The sequence below is a fragment of the Dromaius novaehollandiae genome, chromosome 3, assembly GCF_036370855.1.
Source record: "Dromaius novaehollandiae isolate bDroNov1 chromosome 3, bDroNov1.hap1, whole genome shotgun sequence".
Classification (NCBI taxonomy): domain Eukaryota; kingdom Metazoa; phylum Chordata; class Aves; order Casuariiformes; family Dromaiidae; genus Dromaius; species Dromaius novaehollandiae.
In genome coordinates, this window is record NC_088100.1 from 18,814,214 (window position 1) to 18,831,829 (window position 17,616).

Genomic DNA, 17,616 nt, shown 5'->3' on the forward strand with positions numbered 1-17,616 from the left:
ATCTGTTCAGAAAACAGACACTTCCAGCCAGATTTCAGTTCTGCAGAATGCAAAAGAAAGAAATAACTCTTTTAGTTTTTAGCATGTGGTACAGCCCCAAAACTTTTTATTCTGTTCGAGCATACTATAAATCAATGCTAGGTTAATAACATAAAAAACAAAACAACACACACAAATAGAAAATCCCCAAATTCCAAACAAAGAAACCCCCAGTGATTGAAATAAAACTTCAAAGAGGCAACCTACAGCTATTGATTTCAACAGGATGTTAGGCTGTTCAAGAGTAATAATTCACATTCAGAACTAGGAATCGAGGGGGAAAAAAAAAACCCTGAAAACTGCCTACCTAGTTAGAGCCATTCCAGATCACTTTGTACAAATCTCAAACCTGCACATATGAATAACTAGGCAAACAAGAAAGGAATACAGATGGTTATAAAATTAGATGATGCAATTTACTTTCTAAAATTTTTATTTACTATAAGAAGGCCAATTCCCAACTTCAAGCCTTTCTTTACTATCAGGAGGAGATTTGCCGTGGACTAAAGCTAACAAACTGTTCTACTTTTATATCCTGTTTCATAAATTAAAAAATGTTTACTTTACAGCTCTCACCACAGAACGAGTTTGTCACCTCTGCAGTATTGTTCTTCCTTCCTGTCAGCAGCTGAAAACATCATTACCTGACTTGCATGGGCAGATTATATTTACATCTCTACTAGATTTCACTTCACCCATCAAAAATTCCAAATTGGAAGCAAAACAACGGATTCATCAGTAGCCAAAGGCACCGCTTGGCTACAAGCTATAAATAATAATAATAATCAAGCAAATTATGAATGTGCCACTGGAAGGGGGTCATCCATACTGCACACTTACCACTAACTCGGTCATGGCACACTAGCTCAGTTACAGAGATCCCTGCTGCCCTTTGGTTACAGACAGCTATGTAGAAACAGCTACCTTTGCTGTTAACAATCAAAGCAAAGCCAGATTATTTTGATTGCTTCCTTCTACAGCAAAGTGAGACATAGTAACTATTTTAAAGTCATGAGCAATCAGACAGAAACAAACAACTCTAAGAAAGCCCCACAATTTCAAGCCAACACTAGATCAGTGCAGAAGAATTTTGCCTTTTCCTGGCAAGCTTGAATTTCCCCATCTGCTCCCTTCCCCCTTCACTTGCGGGGGGGGGGGGGGGGGGGGAAGCTACACCTATGAAAGTAGCTTTAAAGACAACAAGCTGCACAAACTTCTCTCTAGACACTTAGGAAAAGCCAGTGGAGGTCTGTCACTATTCTCACTATCAGACTGACATAGTGGTGGGCTCCTGCCTGCCAGACTAGGGGGGAAGAAAAAAGAAAAAAACAACAACAAAAAAAACCCAGACAATACTCATCTGCAATATTTGTGTAATGGACAAAAACAAAGTTCAGATATTGAATGCAAAGTAGAAGTCATCCATATGCCACAAATATTTTCCGATATGGATCTTTTGCCAGCGTATGCTCCATTTCAGCAACCCTTCAGAGACATCTCGGTGAAACAGGGTTGGCTGGAAGCAGAAAGATTCCAAAAAAAGTAAAAGTAGTATTTCAGCTGTGCAAGTGCACAATAGATCCACAGTTGTTTCACATCTGGAAAAAACAATATGAGACTGAACTTTGGTTTCTACTAAGGGGGAGGGAAGGGAAGGGAAGGGAAAGAAAAAGAAACACCCAGCTCTGTGTGCTTTTTCAAGAGACTAGGACACAGGTCCTCTTTAGGCATCCTGTTATTTAGGCATGCTTTTCCTCTTAGATTTCAAAAGGAGTTATGTGCCTGGAGAGCTTTGAGGATCTTTAGAAACCCATCAGCAGAAAACTAAACAAACAGGGCGGGCAGAATGAACTACACAGCTCATAGGTACTTGATGGGGAATTGGGTGCAGGGGCAGAGTTTTAAATTGGTTAAAAACATACGTAATGAAAGTGAGGGATTTTTTTTTGGACTTCAATTGTTTGTAAGCAAGGGATATTGAAAACAATACCAGACAGACATTTTTGTTTTTAAGTAAAATTTTATCTCTTTCTACTCTTCATTTGTTGTTGTTTTATCTGCCAGAAAAAAGGCAAGACAAAACCAAATTCAATTAATTCTAAAAATAATTCAGCACAAAAGAAACAGACAAAAATATTTCAACAAGCTCTGCAATTAAACACTTCTTTACACTAAGTCATGTTTCACTCCCCCACACCAACTTGTTATCCAAGCTGAACATCCAGCTTGTTATACAAAAACCTCAATATGTACACAAGCAGAAGAACTGGGTTTTCTTCACGCTAGGTTCATTCCTTGCTCAGAATGGGCTAAGCCAGAACATCATTACACTTTGAGGATTGAGCCAACAACATGAGTTTCAAAGGAAAGGAGAAAAAAAAAAATCTGCCACTAAGTATATGCCTTTTCAATACTACTTTCAGAAGATGCAAGCATGCAGAAGTGACATTGATTGGGAAAGTAGAAAAGCCACCAGTAGTAAATCACAAGCTTGGGTAAATGGAGAATCGAGAAGTGTCATTAGCTTCTTCCATATAGCCATGTATTAGGGTAAGCATAATGCAGCCCTTTTATCTCTGCTTACATTTACAGCATGATCTTTTCCAAACCACAAATACAGAAAAATAGATACACTTTCATTATTTAAATAGTATTTTTACTGCCTTTTAGAAGTCAAAGAAAACCATGTGTGTTTCATGCTGTTTTCAATTGACTGGAAATGCATTTATCAACAATTTACTATGGCATACATACAGATCTGTAGATACCATGAAAAGGAAGTAACCTTTTTATTATCCTGCTTCCTTATCTGGAGTATGGATTTACTGCTGCTTAAAACTGAAAATGCAGCATTGTGGAACATTAAACTATTAAACCAAGGAACATCTACAAAGCCAAACAGGCTCTTCTACAGAGGTAGATATAAAAAAAATAAAAGCCTAATGAACCCATGTTAGGCAGTACAGTACAACTTTACTTCACAGGGCTACACCAAAACAAGTCTCTCTTTCTATGCCCTGGGCTTTGCTAGGAAGCTAACTGGAATGCAGATTTTGTTGTGTTCCTACACTTAATTGGTAAATGAACGAACCCTTTTCATTTTAGAGTTCCATAATTAAAAACAAACATTGACAAATGCCCTCCTTTGGAGTAATTTGGACTATGTGGTTTTGATTTTTATGGAGGAGCACGCAACAGCAATTCCAAAGACTCTCTAAAGCCCATCCCATAAGCACTTTTCCCAGCTCCCCTTGGCATAAAAGTCTTGTGAAAGAGTGGCTGTATTAGAAACTGTATCTGTCTGTGCTCTGGCCAAATGTTGTCAGGACAGTTAATACAAACGCCCAGCACAATCTCTTCTTTGTCAGTCACAGGATCCCATGAGAAAGCACCAACCAGTCCAGGAATTTGACTCCAGGTAGAGTTATAAAAGGCTGAAAAATAAGAGTCAAACTTTATTAGGATTAACTGTATAAAACTGAAACTAACAGTTCTATTCTGTCAATGAGCTTCTAAAGTTGTGTTGTTGGCACAAGCTATCTTAACGCAGAAATCCAAAATTCGCCTCTTAACCATTTCTTCTCTCCGCACTTACTGGTTTGGCATATATACGTATTAGCTTGGGAAGATTAACGCCATCACACAGAAATTTTTTTTTTTTTTTTTAACTGCAATGGATTTCTAAACCTGAAGGAGGAAAATACATGTTACTAATATATAACTGTAGTCCTCATGATCCATAAGTTTGAGAAAAAGTACTCTGAAGAATCACAAATTGCACCCAGAACTAGATTTAAAGACTTCTTGTGTACACAAGATCTACAATGAACTATGGCAACTTTCTACACACTTAGCACAGCAATTCCAGAAACTGGACCAGGACAACACACATACAAAATCCACAAAGCCCGCAACTTTATGCAAAAATCAGTTCGTAGGCAGAGCATTTTAATAAATATGATCACATGCCAGGGAAGAGGAGGAATTCAGAATACAGCAATTGGCAGAATTTCTACTTTCACTTCAAGCTATTTCCCATTTTCAGGTTTATCCAACAGTGTTATTTCTGAGAGAGAAATCATTGGCTCAGTTGCTTTCCAGTAAATACTCATAAAATCCGTATGTTCAAACTGAATATGTAATTCTTTGAAATCAGAAACATAGCTTATTAGCAAATCTTAAAAAAAATCCACAACTTTGAAATCAGTTTATATCTAAACACGCAAGATTCTAGCCTTCCTTAATTTCATCACAAGGTTCAAACAATACGCCGTTTAAGAATATTTGTAATGACAGACGCGTGGATTAACCTTTGGAACACATTCTAAAAGTGACCGCTTCGTTTCTGCAATGTTCTCTTCTTCCACACTTCAATTTCCACATAGAAGGACATGTGATATGAAAAAATATCTACCATACTTTAGGAAAAAAACCCATCAGTAGATAAAGGAACTGTGTGGCCTGAAAACCCAGACAACCTTTCCTTGAACAAGCTCCAATATCTATGTGCTGTAAAATTTTAGAGCTACTGATATGCTATTCAGCCAACAATTACGTCATCAAAAAGAAGTTTACTATTTCCCTTGTCTTCTTGCACATTTTCCCCACTTTAACCTTATCTTCCCACTTGCTTCTTTGCCACAAATCCTGCTTCAAAATTAGGAAATCTGACAGAACTGCGTAATTACCCGCTTCCCCCATTCTCCGGACAATTTGAGGGAGGGTGGCGGAAGGGACCTACAAACAAAGTTATTTTTGTTACAGTATTTCTGCTTATAAAATAGGAAAATGGCTTCATGGAGTTTAGGGTCAGAAGAGTCATTAAATGTCTTAGTGTGTTAACCTGAATACCACAAATTACTACATATTTCCCAGGTACTCTGAAAGCAAGAAAAATAATTTGTACATGGCTAACAAATACCACCCAGACACATGACCTGCCTTGAACTGGATCCATCAAGAGATCCACTACTTTACCTAACAGTGGTGAGGGCGATTTATCAGTTGGGATAGCTATGGATGTTCTCCTTCTCTCCACTTAGAATTGCTTCAACTTTAGTCAGTGGTTCTAGTTCTGTCTGTCTCTTTCTCTAAATGATAAAAGAAAATAAAGTTAGTACAAGATATTTTCTCTTCAGGAAAGCACTGCTAAGTTAGTCCTCAGACACCTTGTATCCTGTTGGGGGTTTTTAATTCCTAGTTAGAGCCACCTATAGAACTCCTTTCCTACAACTCAACCACAGATGCCTCCCCTTTTTTTTTTTAAACAGCTCTTGTTCTTCATTCTCACAAGACAATACCCAATACTCTCAGCTACTGCATCAACCAGCTTTGACTCAGGTGCCTCCTGACCTAGTTCTTCCTCTTAAAACCTTGCCCCTGTTGGCACCTTGTTCACCACTTCACTTACCACTCCATCAGTATAACCTTCCTGGTAGCCTATTTCTCCCACTTCTGTCTTTCAGAGGCAGGAGAGGACCCGATGAAACATTTCCCTTTTACCAACAGCATTCATCTTGTTTTCTATTTGTTCCTGGGCAATTTCTTCCAACCACAAGAATTCAGTTATCCTTTCCACAGGGAGAGCTCATGGATTTACCTTCCTATTCCAGGCCTGCCTCTCCTTATCCAGACTGAAAATTTCAGTCCTCCTATCTGACATTTCCTTGGAGATACCTAGCTGCCAGGTTAAGCTCTACACAGCTAAAGATAAAACCTCTTATCTCCCCTCCCACACAAGTCTTTCCTGTGTGGATCTTTCTTGATTAACCAGCATCTGCCAGTCACCCAGCCTGCAGCTTGTTCATTATATTCAACTAGAACTCCGTGTCTAAATCATGCAGAAAGAACAAGCACAATATACATAAAATGCAGTCTTTTCATGTGCAGTCAGACAGCTGAAATGCTCACCCAGGCACTCAAAGTTTTTCCTTTTCCTGGGCTTCGACCAAGACGATTTGACTTTGAAAGCCATTTCTGATGGGACATAAGCAATGATCATCCCCCCAGCTTGCCACCTTGCCCTTTAACCCCTCTTCTGCTATCTAACAGGGCGGGGGGGGGGGGGGGAAGGAAGGGAATCTAACTCCTTCTTCATAATTTCAAGAACCTTCTCAGCCTGTTTTCTCCTGATCATCTTTCACTACCTATTAAGAGCTAGCTGCCTGCTTCCAAACAACCCATGACATTGCTCTCCATCACCAACAGAGCAACCCGTCTCAGAGATGGATCTGACAGAGCAACCCATCTGACCTATTTTAGACATCTGTCTCTGGATGAAATGCAGTCTGTCCTAAAGTTACCTGGACAAAGACCCAAAAATTGCAAATAAATAATAAAACAAATACATAAAAATAAGAAGCTGCTCATGCCCCATCCCTTCTACATTAAGTCATTACCAGGCATTTTTTCCACCAATCTGAAAATGTTTTGGCCCTTTTCTGCACCTCTTCCAGATTCTCAAGTCTCTTTTGAAAAGATGTGAACACCAGAACCACACACAGAATTTCTGTATTATTCTTAATTCATGTTTTGCAAAGGAAAAAAAAATCCTTTATTAATACTGTTAGCCAAGAATTAAATTAGCCCTCTCTCCTCTCCCTGCAACGCTGCACTGGAAACTCAGATGAACGTCTATATCGAGTATCATCCCCAATACGTACACAGAATCATCACTTTCCAGGATACAGTCTCCCATTCTATGAGTGTTCACAAATCTTTCCAATTACCCATCTGTCTTTCCCCCAAAAATGAAGAGTGAGCAGTTACAAAGAATGCTTTATTACTTCTGGCTTGTAAACAAAAGTGGTTAATGGTAATTTGGTCTAGTCCCAGTCTTTCTGGAACACCTTGATTACCAGTTTATTTCCCACAGTCTTCTACCTGTTAATATTTCTCAGCCAGCTCCTACACCATGCAGTCAGTGCACTTTTGCCAGCGCTGTACTGCAATGATTTTTCTAATAAGGATGTTCTGCTGCACAAAGCCACAAGCTGACAATCAGAGTTAGGAAACTGTCGAGTTCAGCACAGGACCAGTGACAGATGCAGAAAGCAAGGCTGTGGGATCTGCTCTACATTTGTGTGACAGACCATGGTTCATCTGTTTTTTGTGTCAGCCAAGAGTAGCTAGGAGGCATGAATGGCCGTGAAACTCATCTCCCTCCACTCCATTCTGTCAGAGCTGATGATTTATCTCATGGCCTCTGAGCCACAGGGTTCAAGGACAAAAACTTAAGGACACGTAAGAGAAGAAAAAAGATGAAATTCAACACATTATATGCACAAGAGGGAATTTGAACTTTGCATTATCACTTTTACTTATGGTGGTGACAATATGTGATTATGCAAAATGTAATATCCTCCCTGGCCTCCTTAGCACTGTCAGGATATTGTGTTTCTATAATCATATACTGCCGGCACTAAAGAAAAAGGCAAGAATCACAGAGTGAAAAATGAGGTTCCTTGGAAGTCATCTCTCCCTGAGGCAGAACACAGTCTGAACTAAAGTAATGTAAGAGTCAGTGACATAACTCATTGGTAAAAGGGAAATTCTGCTATCCAAAATAATGTTTACATTCCACAACCAAACTAAAGTCCTGTGATCCCTGTGCTAGAGAGGTTACAGAGAGTTATACCTTGAAACACACAGAATGTAAGCGCACTACTTGGTGAAGACGAAAATGCAGGCACATCTGTTCTGTGTTGGTCTAACTCTGCTATCATTCAAGTCAAAAGGTGAAATTCCAAAGGACCCTAAAGAGTCAAGTCTGACACCGCCCAGTCCTTCCCCTCCTTCCCTCAAGTCTTACCCACTATATCCCACATAAACTGAATAGTGTTTACCAAGAGACAATTACCACAGCTAGGCAGTTATTCATCTGGCTGATTCATAACAATAACATGCTTTTTATCAGATGAGATGTGGGAAGCTCTTTAAAGGCTTTTTACAGAGAGCAGCTACATGATTTCAGGAGACCAGAAAAGCTCAAAGCAGGGAGATAAAAGGTATTTTAATGGATCCATTCACACTAATACATGAGGCATTGTGTGCTGAAAACAGGAAAATATACTATATCTCTAACGAGATACACCAGAAGGTTTAATTACCAGTTTTGCTTGGAACCTAACAGCTATTAGTATTCTATTAACTCCTGGATGCACTTGCAGAAGAAATCCTTTTATCTCAGATTTGTAAAAAGAGCTGGTCTTAACCTGGATTCAAGTGCCATATTTATTATAACATGTGCAGTAGAAAAGGACATGCAAGTATGCCTTCACAAGACGACAATTTCCTCCCCACCTCATTAAGAAATTGGAATGAAAAAGGTCTTCCCTGTTTTTTATTTTTTACCTGTAGTGAAGAACAAACATTTGAGAGCTACTGTTAACATAATGAAATCAGCATTTCTTATTAATGAAAAATGTTTTGTAATTCCTCTAGATGCTTTTAAAGTGCAATAAGGCTAAAGAAATAATGTACAGATTCTTATAAAAAGATGTTCAGCACTGTGTGAACAGTCTAATACTGTGTTGATTTTTTTTTGTGCTTTTTTTACATGGCTTGTTAGTCTGGTTCCTTAAGGAGAAATATTAAAATAATCTGACTATGATTTTGACAAAATGCCAAGTCGTGCAGAAAAGGTATACTGAATGTTTGAAAAAACTCAGTCACTCACAGTCTCTCACAAAGGGAACGGAAAAGGTTTCACTCATCTCACAGTTACTGTGAAAAACACAAAGTATTTGACAATGAAAAGGTAGTATTTTGTTAAAAAAGACAATGATATATATTTTAAAGACCATGAATGCATATTCCTGCAGTCCTAAAGCATCTACATTTCCCCAGGAAGCTTAAACAAGACATTGACTGGGTGAGTGGATATACATGGGACAATTCCTTACAGACCATAAGCCATAATCTACATAATGAACAATGTTGATAGAGGTACAAGGGCATTTCACATATTCCACAGCCAGATGGACAAAGAGTTGGCCACTGTTTGATCACTAGCGACCAACAGTGAGCTACATTGCCAAAATTAAGGGAAAAAAAGGGGGGGGGGGAAGAGGAAGGGGAGAAGAAATTAGTAGAACATCATTATCCCAAAGCATAAACTCCTAACAGCCTCATTATTTTATGAGTGCACACTCCCACATCTGCAGAATTAGAACATCAGTAGTGACAGGCACGGCTCTTTCCTGGTCTTGTGTATATCAGCACACTTAACCACAGGCACTCTATCACTTGAGGAGACCATGGGCCTTTGATAAAAGAGGGAGTTATATTAAAAAAAAAAAAAAAAAAATCACGTGGCTGATATGTGTTTTCTGCTGCAAGTTTCCCATGTAGTCTCAAAAAGGAGAACACAGAGGGAAGGGAGAGTGTAAAAGCAGAAGGAAATGATCAGAACAGGAACTGAGTGAGAAAAACAGTCCTAACTAAATGAGGAAACACAGGGTACACCCCCCTTTCTCTGTGTATGCTGTTACTTATTTATAGCATGGTATGCAACACTAATTCTTAATATCACAGTAATCAAAGGCCGCAATCCAGACTGACTGCCGTGGTGGCTAACACTGGACTCCAAGAAGATTCCCCAATACTTCAAATCTTCTGTTATACAGCTCTGTTCAACAGTCATCTTTATATCTTAAATAAAGCATATGAGCTTTTAATGTGTATCAGATGCCCAATAGTCTTGTTCATTTTGAGACAGATCGCCCTGAAGCCATTCTCTTTGTATTTATGTGCTTTGCATATGTGGCACATACCCAGAATCGGTGACATCTGCCAAAGCATTCCACATTGAAAAAGAATAATGTAAATGTAGTGTTTTTCCTCTCAAGGAGCTCATAATGGTATCACCAAAGAAAACAAGATATGTTAGTTAACTGTTAGCATCCATAGGAAATGAAGAAATAGAAATTCAGAAGCAGCAAGTATTTTTTGGAAGTAACCTGTGCAAACTGTCCCTATTGTAAACATTCTTATTTCCCTGTTTCATTGTACTGAATGACTGCTGAGTAGGAAGAAAAGACTTGGAGGGTTTTTTTTGTTTTTTTTTTAACGTAACTTATTTTTGATAAAAAAAAGTGAACAGTATATTTAGATAAGAGTTCTTGGGCAATTCAAAAATCATTTTTGATCCCTGCAGAGTTCCCAGCACTGTGTATGTATGTTAACTGAGATGGTTCCTGCTGCTTAGAATTCCTTCACATAGACAGATGCAACTACAGAAGACACAGTTATCATGAAGCCCTCTTCAACATTCATACATGCATATAATATGCATGTATCTGATGTCTGTATTCAGGATAAGAGCAGATAGGAAGAGCATCTTCGCCACCCCCAAAAGCCTGTCTGTAGGCAGGCATTTTTCGTTTCCCATAGTTCTCAATACACCCTTTAAGCTGCTTTCTTTCCCATCAGACAAACACTGACCTAACAGCCCTATTCTGTATGTGTTAGTTTTTCCCCCCCTTGCCTCTAAAGGAAGTGCAAGCAGCCTACTGAGTGAATGAATAGGCCATTTTGACTTGCTAGCAGTTTTACACAGGCCTTGAAGTAATGCAGACAGCTACACAGGGAGAATTTAGGTCTATTGTTTCTAAAGCAATGAAGTTGCACTTACTTAAATGTTATTTCCTTGGTTTGCTTTACAGCAACAACAGAAGATTAATGTTTGCCTTTACTGACTTTTTAGCATAATAGCAACACACACACACACAAAAAGGCCAGAAAATTATCAGAAATCTTTAAATTAGAAAAGATGTAGACCTTCCTGTGACATGACAGATTTCTAATGAATGAGCCGTTAAGTCTACTGCCCTAAAGTTACTTCGACTGTGAGAGAGACAGAACATGAATCCAGCTCATCACATCAAACCCTGACACTCTGAATTCTTCAAAGCCTCCATAAACAGCAGGACTGGATGATTCTCATTTTATAGGAATCATATGAAACCTTCTAAATATCAAGGAAGTTAAGTAGATTGTCATATTAGTTGAAGTGGCTTTGATAGGATATCCACATGTAAGTGTCCATATCCTGTTTTACCTGGGCCCTCTCTTAGTTATAATTTTAGTTAATACTGTTAAAAGCACTGTTCTTGCCCTTTTTTGCAGTTAAGATTAAAATTAGTTGATACTGCAGCGAGAAATACCCACTTCTCTCAATTGAAAGAAAGGGTCAGCCTCACAGGGTGAGAAGGAAGGGCTGAAACAGAGCGGTATGAGGCAAGATCCTAAGGCAAGAGAAAAAGCAGAGGTCATGAGTGACTCTTCTTGCCCTTCCACTGATTCCTCTGAAGCTGCCACTAGCAGCAGCTTGGCCCATCAGCAAAACGGTGCACTGCTACTACTAGCTCAACGAGAAGACATGACCATTTGACTCTTCCTCATACCAACAGCTATGTTGAATTGTCCCATGAAAAAGCAGTAACTCCCAGCAATAAGAGGTAAGGAAGGCAGGCTTGTGTTGGTCTGGAGACCAGTACAGCAGAATCCTGAAAAATGGAGACCTTTAAGGACACAAGCAAACAAAACAATGATCTTCCTGAGAGAGAGGAGCCATCACCTAAAAACTCATTTGCCATTAGATATAACCAAGTCTCATAGCAGTAGTCTAAACTGAAAGACAGGGAACACAGCCATAAACATTAGATTTCATTCAAATCTGTGAATTTCAGTTGTTTAAGAAGCTAATGGAAATGTGAAATGACTGGTGAAAATATTTAGCACTAACTGACAGTTTGCTAAAAAGACTATCGCACTCTTCGGATTTACAAGTCATCTAAGGATTTGTCATAACTTGATTTTAAGCTAAACATCTCACATGAACTGAAGCTAAAACGACATAGCTGATCCCTATGAAGTTCAATATTTCAAAGGGAAAGTCATCCTGAAACAAAAGATGGAAGAAAAGAAGTGGGTTATTATTCTACTAGTGTGTCTCCTCACAGATGCAAAGAGAACAGGAAAACAATCAGAACTGTAAGTTTTACCCTAAATAATAGTCACTGGTGGAATATTTTAGATCCATACAAAGTGTGTCCCCTGTAGTGCTGCTCCAGCGGTACATCACATCATGAAAGTAAGGAGAAAACTACTGGTCACTGCATATTCTAAATACTGTTAAGGCCAATGCCTAGTAACAGTAGCAGCATGATGTGAGCCAAGTGCTGGCTGCTCTTGCCCAGGCAAGCAGCAGAGGTGAGAAACGGCAGTGCAGAGGGGGATGAAATCACGCTGTGGATAACTGCTCCCTGCAAGTCCTGCAGCTCCAAAGAACAGGGCAGAGCTGAATAGATGTACCAGAGCCAACAACAGCAGGGAAATCTGCCAGCATCAGCAGTACTGTTGAGTACTAGAGTCACATACAGCACAAATGGGCCTAGCATAAAGTTTCCCAAGGCAGAGGACTGTCATGTTACTTATAAGATAAAGAGAAACAAGCTAGCTTGGAGCACTGAGATAGATTTACACCCTCCAAATGAATATGAATGGGTAGAAGCCATGACCTTCTAGGTCTTCACCTGTTTACTATCAGAGCTGTAGATAAGATAACACATGCGTCACCCTTAGGAAGGGGTGGTTGTCAACATCTCTAGCAACTACAAAGGTCACCACTGTGCTGTGCTAATAACCTGGATGGATTTCAACTCTCCATCGTTAAGAGGAGGAGCTGTCTGGTCCATTTTACCTGTGGCTACCCGAGGCACACTGCTGTGGCTGTGGCCTTAGGAGTGAGCCAAAGCACGGTGGGTGCCTGACCTACTTGCCCAGGCACACGGGGCTAAGCTGCTCAGTGTCACTCTGATCTCCATTTCTGCATCCTGAACATCTGGCCGCCAGGATCGGCTCAGCGCAGTCCTCGAGGCGCAGCGAGTGCTAACGCCTCACCTGAGCCGATGCTGTGACCCTGTGGCAGGCAGCTCGGCTCTCCTGCCTCTCCCAGGTTTCAAACCGCAGATACTGAAGCCTCGTGGCTGCACCACTACACCTTTGTTAGAAAGCTGCCAGCAGAACTAAGGAGCAGCAGTTGATGTGAGCATAACCTAATACTTTAAAACAGAGAGCTGTATGCAGATGAAATTTCTCAAAATCTAAAACATTAAATATCAGAAAGTACAAAGAGCAGCAGGAAAAAAAATGAAAGCCTTTGTTAAAATTTTTTTTTTTTAAAGCAGTTATATATGGATCTTCTTCTTTCCAACTGGACAGATCTTATACCTATCCTCAGCACGTCCTTCTGGTCAGCACTTTTTCCACAAAGATAAAACATGACAGTATACATCAAAGGTAATGAATAAATCTAAAAAAAGTTGGTGTAGATGTTTTCTCCTTTACGCTCTAAACACATGACAAGAAATATATTATACATCAAGGAAGATGACAATACTTCATGAATCAAGTCAGTATGAAGAAACAAACTGAAGACATAGACACACTCAACAGATATTGATGTGCAAAAGTGACCAGCATAATTGATAGGATCCCACAGATTGTTTTATTTCTGCTTTTGTTTGCACAAATACTAGCTGAACTGCTTCAGTTTTTCCTTGTGTTCTATCAAGTAATATGCACCATTAAGGGTGCAGTCTTCATGCAACACAACTATAAGGATCACATAAATATCCAGGTCTCTGAAGAATCACTATCATACTACTCTACATGAGCAAAAGGAGTAAGAGTTAAAATTATTTTAACAAAAAGGAATTTAATATATGGAGAGAAGCACATCATTATAATATACTACGTTAAAAAAACTACACACACCACACACTTTCTTTTCATCATGCACTTCCTGCAGTATTACAAGATCTTGGGCTAAAGATGAGCCTAAATTGTGTTCAAATCAATGTTGAGCCTAAAATTAAACACTTAGCTGCTCCAGATTCAGAACGGTCAGAAAATTTTCCAAAAATGAAGTAACAGTTTAATTTGAGAGGTCAAAAACATAGCAGCATAACGAAGTTGTTTTATAACCACCTGAGCCAGTAAAATCCAGTTCCCCTGGAACATGCGTCTCAAAGCTGTAGGAAGAGTTCAGACTGCAATCTTTTTCCTTCAGTAAAGGATCTCTTGCATCTGCCTAGGCTGCTTCTTGTCAAAAAAAAGAAGAAAAACAAACAAAAAACCACCAACCTTGGAGAAGCTTAGTATCTCCAAGAAATCTACCCCTCTCATAAATGTAGTTGGCTTAGAAGTTTATAAGAGGGAGAGTGAAAGACAAACAGAGTTGCATGTAATCTTTGCTTTCTTAGGAAAAAAAACAGAGTAACACATATATACTGGTTGCAAATAACTTGGTCTTGAATTTTTAATTGCTGTTGTAAGATCACATGGGAGATGTAAGGATGGCCACATAAATCACAGGGCACCATTCTAATTCTCTGTCTGGATGAATGTAATTCTTAATACAGGTAGAAATGAAGGGAAAATTGTTTCCTTAAGTAGCAATAGAAGGAAAAACAGAATGAAGTACCTTACCAAGTTTATTTTCTCCCTAAGCATACATAAACATTGTCTCAGGCATTATGCCTGGAAAATACAATTTCTTTAGGCAATATTGAAATAAACACCTTCACAACAGCATAACTGAGTTCACACCAGAGGACTGTACTGCATTAATTTTATCAGTTCCTAAAAACTATATACATACAAGCTCTAAGGTACACTGGCTTGGTACAGAGTTTAGTTTCCAGCCCTTGCAGTGTACGTACACAGGGCAGCTATGGGGGACAGGGTTAGATCCTTGCTATCTTTGACAGCTTCTGTTGCAGTCAGTCCTTGGGATGCTTCTGCCCCCCCAGCCCCCCAGCGAGGGGCAGGGAGGAGGCTCTGCACACCCCTGTTAGCACAGGTGACCTGGGCTAGCTCTGCAGAGGGAGGGTCTGGCTTCCTCCAGGCAGACAAGATGCAAATTTTTCCTGGGAGGATCTAATATCATACCACATCCCACAGAGCGCATAACCGATGGCAGCTGAGCATTTCCCAAGAGTCCCTCAAGCACCAGCATGTGACCAAGCTGCAGACTTGGGCCCACAGCAGATCCACACCCCCACCCCCCACCCCCAGTTACTAAAGGGACAGCAAGGCACCTATCATGGCCTAAGCAGCTTCAGCAGCTATTTAGGGGGCTCATTTATGGCAAGAACAGAAGAACTGACTTGCCACAAAGTTACTTTTAAATACCACAAAAGAGGAAGAGAAATAGCCCCAGGAGCAGCAACAGCCTCCCTTGACTGCTACCCCAGCCAGCTCCACAGGGAACAGGCTGCACAGGTTTTTCAGTTTGTACATACAAACAACAAATAGGAGGAGGCTACCCTTAGTCCATGATGTCTGACAAAACTAGAACTTTGTTATCAGCATATCCAAATCTGGAGGAGGTGTACCTCAAGGACCACATGCTGAGAAAAAGCAAGATACCAAAAATCATGACAGCAAGCATTGCAGGAAAGGTAGCGTGGGTGGGACAGTACTCTGTCGCTGTCTACAATAACACCAGATCTATCCCCTAAAAGATCTGTTTAGAAATTCAAATGTGGTGTGCGTAGGGATATTTGTAAGGAGGTTAGTACCTGAGAGATGAAGACACCCACGGTTCTCCTTCTTTCTACCAATCCTCACCAGCAAGGAGACATGAAATAGACTGTCTGGTCATCAGCAATAGCAGAATAAACATGGGAACAAACCGATGATGTAACAGATCCTGGGGAACTGACGAGGGATTGCTGTCTGACTGTATTTTTCTAAATTCATCTTCACATTCCTTGCTGGCTAAGTACACGAGGCCTCTGCAAGGGCTGGATGCGAACAACAATTTTCAGGTATTATCTGATTCTAATGATGCAGGTGACTGACTTGCCAGAGGCTGGAGCTGGCATGAAGGTAGGTTAGAAGAAGCTTTCTCCAAGTACAACAATGACGGTTTTCACAGGTTGTGCTTTGCAGAATTGATTGCTGCAGTTTACGTTTGGAGTTTTATGATAACAAGAAGTAAGCCCAGTACTCCAGAAACAGAACTGCTAGTTAAATTTCCAGCTGAAAGCCGGAAGTAAAGATCCCCCCAAATTTGGAATCTAGCTGCTCACAAGCCTGTTGCAAGGCTGTGATCAAGAGAGACAGACTTGAGCACTTACATAACAGTGGGGAGAGGGGAAGGGGAGGGGAAGGTTATGCCTGAACCCCAAGGTCAGAATCTGTCATCTTCCAGACAGCCTTGCAAGGCCCTTCTTCACTACCAGTTGTTTCAGGTAATGCTTTGGATATTTAATATAACTTGTCCACAGTATGACAAGTATTAGTTCACATCCTTTGTCATTAGTCGCTTCCATTCAATACAAACAGGATGTAGTTGCATTAAACTGCCACAGTGCTACCTGGAACACAGCATAGCAAGGGATTTTAATGTAACAAGCTACTACTCCCTTGCTGCTCTTTGAATGAAGAGACTGAAGTGAGCTATATATAGGAAATAGTTGTCTTGTCAAGACTAGAACCATCTGATCAGACTCTTCCTTCTCACAATAAATAAGCACCACCATGTCTCATTGATTCACTTTCTCTGCTCCTCATTTTCTCCAGTTTTACTGAGAAAGAACACTATGGTGTCATCATAAATGTCACCACCAGCAAACAGTGAAGCTACTTGAAAACTAGTTTTGTACTAGCACCGTCAGCTCCAGTATTCACTGACCGCGCATGCAGAAAAAACTGTATGCATCTCTGGTATGATTTAAGGTACACAGACTATGAAACAGAAAATCACTCCCATTACACTGCAGCACGTGGGCAGAAGAGCAAGTGCATTTTCAACAGCTCCATCCAGCCATCAGAACTTAAAATTAGAAATTATCATTACGATCTCTTTGTCTGACCTCCTTCAAAAGGTCAGGAAAAGATAAACATTATGAGCTTATTTCTGAAAAGCAGAATAGAAAGGGATCCCATCTTACAAAAACAACAGTTGACTACAGTCTAAGTTACACACAGCAGGATTACTAAAGCATTCTAACTGATGGGTTGGCTTGCAATTTTTTGTTGCTGTCGTGGCTTGAGTCACAAATAAGAAATAGAAAGCAACGTAGTTAAAAACAGATGTCTTAATCAAACCACAAACTATTAATGCAACTGCCCAATTATTAGTACAACTCCATGGGAAACATGATGAGAAAAGACACGTTTTAATCCCTGTGCTATAATCAGGTGTCTAGGAAAGAAAGCGTTTATTTGTGCAGATCAAGCTGCAGGAAGGTCAGAGTTGTATTTTTCCCTGAATTAGCACTGGGAGGGCAAACAAGAATAGTTTTCTGCCAGCCTATGAGAGCATTCCTGTAAATACAGCCAGTACACTGAAGCCATTCATACCCCCAGCATGGCAGTGCAGCCAAAACCCACGGTTAAGACAGAAGCCTTGTCCTTTGGCTTAACTGAAAAGAAAACTGTCAAATCTTGAATATATTTTTCTATAAATTTTGACAAAGACTTAGAACACAATACTGGAGAAGATATTAGAAACAAGAACACTAAAGAAAATATAATTTCCTTTTTCCCAAGTTACTGCGTTAC

At 39.9% G+C, this 17,616-nt stretch overlaps 1 protein-coding gene across 3 annotated transcripts in view; it reads right to left on the bottom strand.

The window, feature by feature from the left end:
• RNF144A (ring finger protein 144A) overlaps positions 1–17,616 on the bottom strand; it is a 63,334-nt gene that overhangs the window by 43,359 nt on the left and 2,359 nt on the right. Inside the window, exon 1 of one of the 3 annotated variants that reach the window (XM_064508492.1) lies at positions 5,017–5,112. The exons of the other annotated variants lie outside the window; for them this stretch is intronic. The gene's annotated coding sequence lies outside the window, so the exon portion shown is untranslated. Of the gene's footprint in view, positions 1–5,016; positions 5,113–17,616 lie in introns of those variants that run through there. 3 annotated transcript variants of the gene reach the window in all.